Genomic DNA, 12,234 nt, shown 5'->3' on the forward strand with positions numbered 1-12,234 from the left:
AAAATAAAATGTGCATGTGAATTGAATTTGATATAACATATAACTAAAAATATGAAGCTTACAAATATTGCACAATGCGTGTTTACTAATTACATTCAATCTGAGGAAAGAAATGGTATCTCAGATCTTTGTTGTTGTTGTTGTTGTTGTTGTTGTTGTTGTTGTTTTGGGGGGGTCACACTCGGCAGCGCTCAGGAGTTACTCCTGGCTCTATGCTCAGAAATCGCTATTGGCAGGCTTGGGAGACCATAAGAGATGTCAGGATTCAAACCACCATCCTTCTGTGTCTAAGGCAAACGCCTGACCACTGTGCTATCTCTCCGGCCCCCATCAAATCTATTAATATTTAAGAAATAGCTGAACTTGTTTTACAACAAAATAAATACTGCTTTTATTATTTATTTATTTATTTGGTTTTTGGGCCACACCCGGCGGCGCTCAGGGGTTACTCCTGGCTTTCTGTACAGAAATTGCTCCTGGTAGGCTCAGGGGACGATATAGGATGCCGGGATTTGAACCACCATTCGTCCTGAGTCAGCAGCCGCATACAAGGCAAAAGCACCCTACCACTGTGCTATCTTTCTGACCCTTGAAATACTGCTTTTAGACTTTTACCCAAGTCATCTAAAAACTTAGATCTAAAGTTGTGTTTTCTTTCATTGTAAATGAGCTTGTTCATTAGTTTGTTTATGGTTTGCCTCATCAAGAAGATCATTCACTATAATCAAGTAGGTATCATCCCAGGAATGCAAGGATGGTTTAACATCCATAAATCTATCAACATAATATACAACATCAATAGAGAATAAAAATAAAAATCACATGGTCATATCAATAGATGCAGAGAAAGCATTTGATAAGGTCCAACACCCATTCTTGATCAAAACTCTCAGCAAGATGGGAATGAGAGGAACCTTTCTGAATATAGTTAATGCCATCTACGACAAGCCAGTGGCAAATATTATACTCAATGGAGAAAAACTAAAAGCTTTCCCTCTAAATTCTGGCACAAGACAAGGCTGAACTCTCTCACCACTCCTATTCAACATAGCATTGAAAGTACTTGCTATAGCAATTAGGCAACAAAAAGATATCAAGGGAATCCAGATAGGAAAGGAAGAAGTCAAGCTCTCACTGTTTGCAGATGACATGATACTCTACTTAGAAAACCCTAAAGACTCTACCAAAAAGCTTCTAGAAATAATAGATTCATATAGCAAAGTGGCAGGCTACAAAATTAACACACAAAAATCAATGGCCTTTTTATACACCAATAATGATAGGGGAAGAAATGGACATTAAGAGAACAATCCCATTCACATAAGCGCCACACAAACTCAAATATCTTGGAGTCAACCTAACTAAAGATGTGAAGGAACTATACAAAGAAAACTATAAAACATTGCTCCAAGAAATAAGAGAGGACACGCAGAAATGGAAACACATACCCTGCTCATGAATTGGCAGGATCAACATCATTAAAATGGCAATACTTCCAAAAGCATTATACAGATATAACGCGATTCCTCTAAAGATACCCAATACATTCTTCAAAGAAGTGGATCAAACACTTCTAAAATTTATTTGGAACAATAAACACCCTCGAATAGCTTAAGCATTCCTTGGGAAAAGGAATATGGGAAGCATTACTTTCCCCAACTTTAAACTGTATTACAAAGCAATAGTTATCAAAACAGCATGGTATTGGAATAAAAAGAATCTCAGATCAGTGGAATAGGTTCGAGTACTCAGAGAATGTTCCCCAGACATATAACCACCTAGTTTTTGATAAAGGAGCAAGAAATCCTAAATGGAGCAAGGAAAGCCTCTTCAACAAGTGGTGTTGACACAACTGGTTAGCCACTTGCAAAAAAGTGAACTCAGACCCCCAGCTAACACCGTGTACAAAGATAAAAAACAAAAGGATTAAAGACCTTGATATCAGACCTGAAACCATAAGGTATATAGAACAACATGTAGGTAAAACACTCCATGACATTGAGACTAAAGGCATCTTTAAGGAGGAAACAGCACTCTCCAAACAAATGAAAGAAGAGATAAACAGATGGGACTATATTAAGCTGAGAAATTTCTGCACCTCAAAGAATACAAAAGCCACCCACTGAGTGGGAAAAATTATTCACCCAACACCCATCAGATAAAGGACTAATATCCAAAATATACAAGGTACTGACAGAACTTTACAAGAAAAAAAAAATCTAACCCTATCAAAAAATGGGGAGAAGAAATGAACAGACACTTTGTAAAAGAAGAAATGCAAATGGCCAAAAGGCACATGAAAAGATGCTCCACATCACTAATCATCAGGGAGATGCAAATCAAAACAACTACGAGGTACCATCTCATGCCACTGAGATTGGCACACATCACAAAGAAGGAAAACAAGCAGTGCTGGCGGGGATGTGGAGAGAAAGGAGCTCTTATCCACTGCTGATGGAAATGCCGTCTAGTTCAATCTTTATGGAAAGTGATATGGAGATTCCTCCAAAATCTGGAAATTGTGCTTCTGTAAAATCCAGCTATACCACTCCTAGGAATATACCCTAAGAACACAAAAAATACAACAGAAAAATCCCTTCCTTACACCTATATTCATTGCAGCACTATTTACCATAGTAAGACTCTGGAAACAACCAAGATGCCCTTCAACAGATGAGTCGCTAAAGAAACTGTGGTACATATACACAATGGAATATTATGCAGCCATCAGGAGAGATGAAGTCATGAAATTTTCCTATACATGGATGTACATGGAATCTATTATGTTGAGTGAAATAAGTCAGAGAGAGAAAGACGCAGAATGGTCTCACTCATCTATGGGTTTTAAGAAAAATGAAAGACATTCTTGCAATAATTTTCAGAGACAAAAGCGATGAAGGCTGGAAGATGCAGCTCACGACATGAAGCTCACCACAAAGAATGATGAGTGCTGTTAGAGAAATAATTACATTGAGAACTATCCTAACAATGTGAATGAATGAGGGAAGTAGAAAACCTGTCTTGAGTACAGGTGTGGGTGGGGTGGGGAGGAGGGAGATTTGGGACATTGGTGGTGGGGATGTTGCACTGATGAAGGGGGGGTGTTCTTTACATTACTGAAATCATACAACTACAATCATTTGTAATCACGGTGTTTAAATAAAGATTAAAAAACAACAAGAAGAAAAGTTGTTTATGGTTTGATGCATCAAGCACAATAGGAATATAATACCCTAAAACAAAAACAAAACACATCAAAAAAATAAAACACATCATTCAGGGAACATCTGAACTTAAAAATATTAGATCTTCTATATTTTTATATAGATAGAATTGCGTACAGAATCATTCAAGCCAAATACAAATGATTTTTTAAATGTTAACAGTAAGCTCAGTAATTATTTTTTGCTTGTTTCCCCAAATCAAGGCTAATAACGTTAAAGATAAAAGCCTTATCAAAATGTAGTTTTCATCAATCATTTCTTTTTTTATATAATATTTTTATTTAAGCATCATGATTACAAACATGTTTGTAGTTGGGTTCCATTATTTAAAAAAACTCAGTAATTAAAAATTTTCTAAATCTGTTTTTTGTATTTTCAAACCAAAATTGTTATCATGATGTTATATGAATATAGAATTGCTTAGCTTCAAATCAATATCATTAAGATATTGAAGGCTGACTTTCCTCAAATCATTTGGCCACTGCTGTTAACATTTAAGTAAGAAAACTATCTACCAATACATGTACTGACATGTCTGCCCGAAATGTCATAATTAAGTTGCAGAAGAAGTCTGGCCTGGTCCCCTAGTTCTGTGGTATTTCCATCTCTAGCCTGATATCTAAAATAGCTAACACAAAATTAAGTTATTCTCATTGTTAACACAAAACCCACAGGTATATCCTGAAAGCCATCTAGCCTTATATATTTACTATGTACATTATTAACAAAAGAACTTCACTGTGCTTTTCACTTCCCTTGGTGTATAATATTTTAATTTCTTGATTTCCTTGGCAAGGAAGAAGATAAGAAAAGAGGTACATTAGGGAAGTCAGACAGTAATGTAGCATTTCACACACAACTAGTCAAATATCTCTTTAATTCAAAGACTTTATTATCAAAAGACAATATATAAAACAAAGGATCCTCCCTAAGATCCATAATTAATTATTCCATATATATTTTCACAGCAACTAGTATATAGGTCCATTCATTTTCACAATTGAGTGAGTTTACATTGAGTATGCTTTTAGAATCATGTCATTTACTGTAGTAGGCTAAAACCTTGTACTATAGGGAAATGTACTTAGAAGTAGTTTGGTAATTTGCTCATTTTAACACCTAGGTACAAAGATATCTATTCACATTTGCAATAATTAATTTTTATTATCTAAGGAGATGATGTTCATGCACACAATATATTGGCTGTATGCTCTTAAAATATTTACACAGTTTCTCATTGAGCAAAGTGCAGATCCTTCCATTTTCTCCACATCAGTCTTGCTTTTGGGGGAGTCATCCTTCCATTTTCACAACTTCAAGCCATCCCTCGTATTTGTTTGTGTCCTTATTTTTCCTTATGTGCTGTTCAAAGGGCTTTTTTTTTTTTTTTGGTTTTTGGGTCACACCCAGCTGCGCTCAGGGGTTACTCCTGGCTCTATGCTCAGAAATTGCTCCTGGAAGGCTCAGGGGACCATATGGGATGCCGGAATTCGAACCACCGACCCTCTGCATGCAAGACAAGAACCTTACCTCCATGCTAATCTCTCCGGCCCCAGGCTTTTGTTTTTAATTCCTTTCCCACCACAGAAGATCCAGTTGTCTCTGAATCCAAGACTAGTTATAGACGTACTCCCCAATTCAGCCATGAGATGTTGGGCTTCATCATTGAGTTTGGTTGCTCCATCATTATATGTTCCCATTAAGACTATGGTTCCATCTTGTATAAACTTCAGAAATTCAATAAATGGGGTCACATCTCCTCCCCACATCTCAAAATATTTAGTGTCTATTAGTTGGCCTGTTTTTCCATTTACCAAGGCAACATTTATACCTCTTCCAACATTATTCTTAACACCACTCCTTAATACCCAGTCTTTCAGGCAGATCTGCCAACCACATTGGCTGCTCCACTCGCCATTTTGAAAGCAAAATGCTTCTCAAGGCAAACTTTTGAGATTCCACATTTATATCTGGAAGGCTTTGTAGAACGTGCAGCTGTGTCCAATGCTGATCTTGCACATAGATTTCCTAAACTTGCATCCATTTTTAAATACTTGAGAAATAACATAAAATATCAGTAAAAAAAATACTACCACAGCTACCACCAATTTTGCAGCACCTGCTACCCTCATGTTTGCTTTTCCAGACTATGGCACTTTCATTAAATATGACCTGGCCTCCTGACCGCCTTCTGACCTCCCCATGCTCATTCCTAGCAGGGACCAAATGCCAGCCAGCACCACTACTGCTGATCTGCGGTCCCTCGGGTGCCTCCCAGGCTTCTCCACCTGCTGCTCACCCACAGGAGTGATATTTTGTCATTCTGATTGTTAAAGTTCAGAATATTAATTTTGAGTGAAGGGTGAACTTTTATAAAAATATTACTCTGGGAACTGGAGCTGTGGCACCAGTGGTAGGGCGTTTGCCTTGCGTGCACTAACCTAGGACGGATTGCAGTTTGATCCCCCAGGCGTCCCATATGGTCCCCCAAGCCAGGAGTGATTTCTGAGCGCATAGCCAGGAGTAACCCCTGAGCATCACCGGGTGTGGCCCAAAAATTTAAAAAAATTACTCTGAATTATATATTTGTACTCTACAGAGTTTGTTTTCTTTTTTCTTTTTAATAGCTTTGTATATAAAATAATCAAATATTCAGTTTTCTGTATTATAGTTTTGGGCCAAGGGGCAGAGTGAACTAATCTGGGAGCAACTCCATTTTGTTTCAGGGAATTTCAGTTGTTGGGGGAAAAATAATCAGAGAATTGATGTCTATGTGACTGAGCTGGAAACCCAGAGAAATGACTCACCCGGTGCCAGGGCATGCCTAAGCTTTTAGGGGGGCTCAGCCCACCAGATGTCCATAGCAACCTGGTGCCAGAGGTGAAGGCATGTTCACATTAGCAGCACTGTTGAGTTTCTACCAAAAACCGGAAGTCACAAAGGAAGCCTGTTCCCTTTACTAATTACTGCATCACACATTTCTCCAGAACTTCCTTGTGCTAAACAACCATTTATTATGCTCATAGATTTGGGGAGGGGAGGGGAGGAATTCGGACAGTTCACAGCAGGGGCAGCTTGGTTTTGATTCACAATGTCTGAAGCCTCCTAGGGCATATTTGAAGACTTAAGACTGGAATCACATGCAAACTTATTTACTCCTGTGTCTGATGATTGATGTTACTGGTATAGTTAGATGTTAGTTTTGGATAACTGGAACCTTTCTGTGGTGGCTTCCTATCACTTGGGTCCTACACCTAGAGGGAAGCTGCTTATGAAGTTCAGTCTCAAGAAAAAAAAGTGTGGAAGTCAGTATGATCTTTTATACTTATCCTTGAAAATCACACGAATGGACATGAAGACTATCATGCTGAGTGAAACAAGTCAGAGGGATAGAGATAGACACAGAATAGTCTCATTCATCAGGGAGATTTAAGAAAAATAAAAGACGGTATGATAATAATATACAGAGAAATAGAGATGAGGGGCTGGAAGGACCAGCCCACAATATAAAGCTTACCACAAACAGCAGGGAACAGAGTTGCGCACTAACTGCAATGACAACTATTATGACAATGATAGTTAGAAAGAAAAATAGAATGCCTTTCCCAAAGACAGGCGGGATGGAGGAAGAGGGAAATGGGGAACATTGGTGGCAAAAAGGTGAAAGGTGGTGTGCATTCGATGACTGAAACCCAAATATGAATATTTCTGTAGCCACGGTGCTTATATTAAGAAAATTTAATAAATAAATAAATAAATAAATGCTTCCCCTATCATGCACTGTAGTTTTAGTTTTGTTAGAGAGGTGTGTGTGTGTGTGTGTGTGTGTGTGTGTGTGTTTGTGTGTGTGTGTGTATTTACCTTTCCAAGAGTAGTCAGGGCTTAGTCTTAGTTTTGAGCTCAGGTATGACTCCTGGCGATGCTCAGGGGACCATAAAAAGGGTGTCACTGGTCAAATATCAGTTGGCAGCATACAAGGCTAGTAATGTCTTGCCCACTGTAGTACCTCTTCATTCCCAGCTGTGCTAGTGTTAATATATTTTGATAATTTTTCTTTATTCCTTTGTCCTCTTCCCTTAAAAAATGGATAAAATTAAAAAAAATTTAAAAAAATGGATAAAATTAATGTTTTTGTAATCTGTTGTATAACATTAGAAGAAAATAATTTTAACCCTTAAACCTCAATTGTTTAATCAAAGACTAATGTATTAATTTGCTTATAGATCAATTATTCAATGACTTTTTAAAATTTATTTTGAATACCCATGAGATATAGTTATAAAGTTGTTCATGATTGAGTTTTAGTTGTACAATATCCAACACCCATCTTTTCACTAGTGAATATTTGTCACCACTAAATACCCCAGTTTCCTTCCTGCCCTTACCCTCTCTTTAGCCTTTCCTCTGCCTGCCTCTGTGGCAGGCCTTCTCCTCCTTCACTTCCTCCTCCATTTTTGTCTTCTTCTTTGTTTTTCTCCTCCTCTTTCTTCTCTTCTATTTATTTATTTATTTATTTATTTAGGTTTTGGGCCACACCCAGTGATGCTCACGGGTTACTTCTGGTTATGTGCTCAGAAATTGCTCCTGGCTCGAGAGACTATATGGGACACTGGGGATCGAACCCAGGTCCATCCTGGGTCAGTCAGGTGCAAGGCAAATGCCTTACCACTGTGCTATTGCTTCTCCCCTCCCTTTTTATTCCCTTTTAAAAAATATTTTATTTTTCTTGTTGTTTTGGGGCCACATTTGCCAGTGCTTAGAGGTTACTCCTGGCTCTGCACTCAGGAATCACTCACTCCTGGTAGGCTCAGAGAACCATATGGGATGCCAGGGATCGATCTTGGTTTGACCATATGCAAGGCAAATGCCCTAGCTGCTGTGCTATTGCTCTAGCTCCCCTGTTTTCCCATTTAAACAATGGTTGGCAATGTGATTACTGAGGGGTATCATGCATATTACTTTATCTTCTATCATCACCAAATTCTTGTCCAGAGTGATTATTCCCAACTATTATTGTCATAATGATCACATTCTTTGCCCTAACTGCTCTCTCACTCTTTATGGCAGCTTCCTATGATGAGGCCAGTCCTCCTGGTCTTTATTTCTATTGTCTTTGGGTATTATTCCACAAATGAATGCTATCATTCTGTACCTAACCCTATGCCTCTGACTTATATTGCTCATCAAAATATTTTACTTATTCATCATATATAAGCATATTTCATGACTTTGTTATTCCTAACCACTGTGTAGTATTCCGTTATGTAGATGCACCACCATTTTTTTTATCCACTCATCTATTCTTGGGCACTTGTATTGTTTCCAGATCTTGGCTATTGGGAATAGTGCTGCAATGACATATAAGTGCAGAATCCTTTTCTGCATTGATTTTTGGGCTCCTAGGGTATATTCCTAAGAGAGTCATTACTTTGTACTCCGGGTGCTCAAATTCTAGTTTTTTGAGAAATGTTCGTATTGTTTTCCAAAAAGGCTGGGCCAGTTTACATTCCCCCCAGTAGTGAATGAAAATCTCTTTCTCCCCACATTCACACCAACAAAGGTTGTTCATGTTCTTCTTGATGCGTGCTAGTCTCTGTGGTGTGAGGTCATAACTCATTGTAGTTTTGATTTTCATCTTCCTGAGGATTAATGGCATTGAGTATTTTTTCATGTGCAGTTTGGCCATCTGTATTTCTTCTTTGAGGAAATGTCTGTTCATCTCTTCTACCTACTTTTTGATGGGGTTAGATTTTTTTTTTTGAGGCTCTACTAATGCCTTTGTATATCTAAGATATTAACCCCATGTCATGTGGGTATTGGATGAGTGTTTTTCTTCCTTTTTTTCCATTATGTAGGCAGTCTTTATATTCTGGTTCCTATTTCCTTTAAGGTGCAGAGGGTTTTTAATTAATGTCATTCCATTTGTTTACCTTTGTTTCTACTTGTTAGGTCAGTGGTGTTTTGTCCTTGAAGATATCTTTAGCTTCAATGTCATGGAGAGTTTTGCCAATGTTTCCTCTTGTATGCCTTATGATTTCAGGTCTGATAGTAGGATCTTTAATCTATTTTGATTTGACCTTGTGCATGGTGTCAGAAAGAGGTCTAAGTTGATTTTCTTGCACATAGTTGAACAGGTTTCTCAGCACCACTGCTTGAATATGCTTTGCTTGCTCCAGTTAACATTTTTTTGCTCCTTTATCAAAGATCAACTTATATAACTGGGGAATCTGTCTTAGAATATTCAATTCATTTCACAGATCTGAGAGTTTGTCTTTATCTCAATACCATGCTACCATGCTGTTTTAACTACTGCTAGTTTGTCATACAGTTTGAAGTTAGGAATGGTGATACCTCCATTTTTTTTCCCCCAAGGATTGCTTTTTTTTTTTTTTTTTGGTTTTTGGTTTTTGGTTTATACCTGGCAGCACTCAGGGTTACTCCTGGCTCTATGCTCAGAAATTGCCCATGGCAGGCATGGGAGACCATGTGGAATACTGGGATTTAAAACATCATCTGTCCTGAATTGGCTGCTTGCAAGGCAAATGCCCTACCACTGTGCTATCTCCCTGGTCCAGTTTGATCTATTTTTTGAAAAACAGCATGAATATGATAATCAGAACTGCATTGAATCAGTCAGTACGATGGTTAATAATTTAATGTTTTATGTTGAACTAGTCTTCTAGTTCTCAAGAATCAATTCAGACAACAGTAAGGTACTCTTGTTTTAATATATAGATCTATATACTTGATCTTGAAAATAGTTTTTATTTTACTAAATTTGTAATAATTTTCACTTATCCTTTTGCTTATATAAAACTTTTTGTTTTGAGCTTGTTTTTCAAGCCCATGTATTCCTTAAACACATATCCCATTCACTGCTTGTCTCTCTCTCTCTCTCTCTCTTTGTTTTCTTTTCTTTTCTTTTCTTTTCTTTTCTTTTCTTTTTGGCCACACCCATTTGATGCTCAGGGGTTACTCCTGGCTAAGCACTCAGAAATTGCTCCTAGCTTGGGGGGACCATATGGGACACCGGGGGATCGAACCGTGGTCCTTCCTTGGCTAGCGCTTGCAAGGCAGACACCTTACCTCTAGTGCCACCTCACTGGCCTCTCTCTTTGTTTTCTTATTGACAATGAGGAAATCTGTGTTCTCCCTTGAAAACTCACTTTTCATTTCCCTTCCCTTATCTTTTAAAATAATTTTCAGTAAAAATTATCTAAAATTTTTGTTTGGTTGGGCTAGATAGTATAGAGGTTAAGATGCTGGCTTTGCATGTAGTTGCCCCCAGCTCAATCCTTGACACCACGTATGGTGTTTGGCACTGCCAACAGTATGTGATTCCTGAGCCCAAAGCCTGGAAAGAATCCTGAGAGAAGCTGAATGTGGCCCCAAAACCTCAAATAAAATTAACTTTTAATAAGGGAATGTGGGCAACTCTAATTACAGAAATATTCTGTAAAAAATGAGTTTATAAGGGCAGGAGAGATAATACAATGAACAGGGCACTTTTCTTGCATGCAATTGACTGGGGTTAGGTCCCTAGCACCACTTATGGTCTTCCAAGCTTCCCCATGAGTGATCCTTGAGCACAGCTAGATGTAGCCTAAAAAACAAAAAAATATTTATATTGTAAGAACTAAGGCTGGGGCCGGGAAGGTGGCGCTAGAGGTAAGGTGTCTGCCTTACAAGCACTAGCCAAGGAATGGACCGCGGTTCGATCCCCCGGCGTCCCATATGGTCCCCCCAAGCCAGGGGCGATTTCTGAGCACATAGCCAGGAGTAACCCCTGAGCGTCAAACGGGTGTGGCCCAAAAACCAAAAAAAAAAAAAAAAAAAAAAAAGAACTAAGGCTAAAATTTGTTTATTTTTGAGCTATACTCAGCAGTGCTCAGAGTTCAATCATGGCAGTATTTGGGTGTCCAAGCAGGAATTGAACCCAAGTCAACCACATGCAAGGCACGTGCCCTATCAGCTATACTATTGCTCCTACCACTCCCATGTGCATTTTTATTTTTATTTGTTTTCTCATGTGAAATTTAACAATTGTTTTCACTATTTCTATGAAATGTCATGTGATTCCAATAAGTATTATATTGAACCTATAGATTCAGTGAGGGTAGCCATGGTATTTTGAAATGATTAAGTTTTACAGTCTATGAACATGAAATATTTTTCTATTGGTTTGTGTTTTCTTCAAAAATTTACAGCAATGTTTTATAGTTTCCACATTCTGAGTTAATTTGTATTTTGGAGATACTGCATATTAAATATTTAAAAATGTTTTCTTTTTAGTTACCTTGTTCATTTATCAAAATGCAAGTGCTGTTTTTTGTTGTTGATTTTGTTTGCCACTTACTGAATTTTTTTATTAGTTATAACAGAATGTTTTGGAATCTTTAGGGTTTGTATTTTCTAAACATAAACAAGATCATTTTATTTGACCAGAGATAGAACAGGGGTTAAGACACATGCATAAAATGTGGCCAATAGGTGCTGAAGAGATAGCATGAAGATAAGACGTTTGCTTTTCATGCAGAAGGATGGTGGTTAGAATCTCGGCATCCTATATGGTCCCCCGTGCCTGCCAGGGGCGATTTCTGAGCATAGAGCCAGGAGTAACCCCTGAGCGCTGCCGGACTGAAACCCAAACACAATTATGTATGTAATTAAGGTGTTTAAATAAATTTATAAAAAAAAAGAAATAATTAAGATCTTTATTATTATTATTATTTTTGGTTTTTGGGTCACACCCGGTGGAGCTCAGGGGTTTCTCCTGGCTATGCGCTCAGAAATCGCTCCTGGCTTGGGGGGACCATATGGGACGCCGGGGGATTGAACCACGGTCCTTCCTATGCTAGCGCTTGCAAGGCAGACACCTTACTTCTAGCGCTACCTTCCTGGCCCCAAGAATTAGAATCTTAATATATGACATACTTTTTAATTTATTTTGTATTTTGTGTCCCAAATTTGAAGGGACATCTCACTTTCAGCAGCACTTTGGAAGGAAGAA

The 12,234-nt window shown here is 38.1% G+C and overlaps 1 pseudogene; it reads right to left on the bottom strand.

The window, feature by feature from the left end:
* Positions 1-4,496: 4,496 nt before the first annotated feature.
* On the bottom strand, positions 4,497-5,356 carry LOC126020380 (protein FAM3C-like; annotated as a pseudogene).
* Positions 5,357-12,234: the final 6,878 nt, after the last annotated feature.

The sequence above is a fragment of the Suncus etruscus genome, chromosome 10 (assembly GCF_024139225.1).
Source record: "Suncus etruscus isolate mSunEtr1 chromosome 10, mSunEtr1.pri.cur, whole genome shotgun sequence".
Taxonomy (NCBI): Eukaryota; Metazoa; Chordata; class Mammalia; order Eulipotyphla; family Soricidae; genus Suncus; species Suncus etruscus.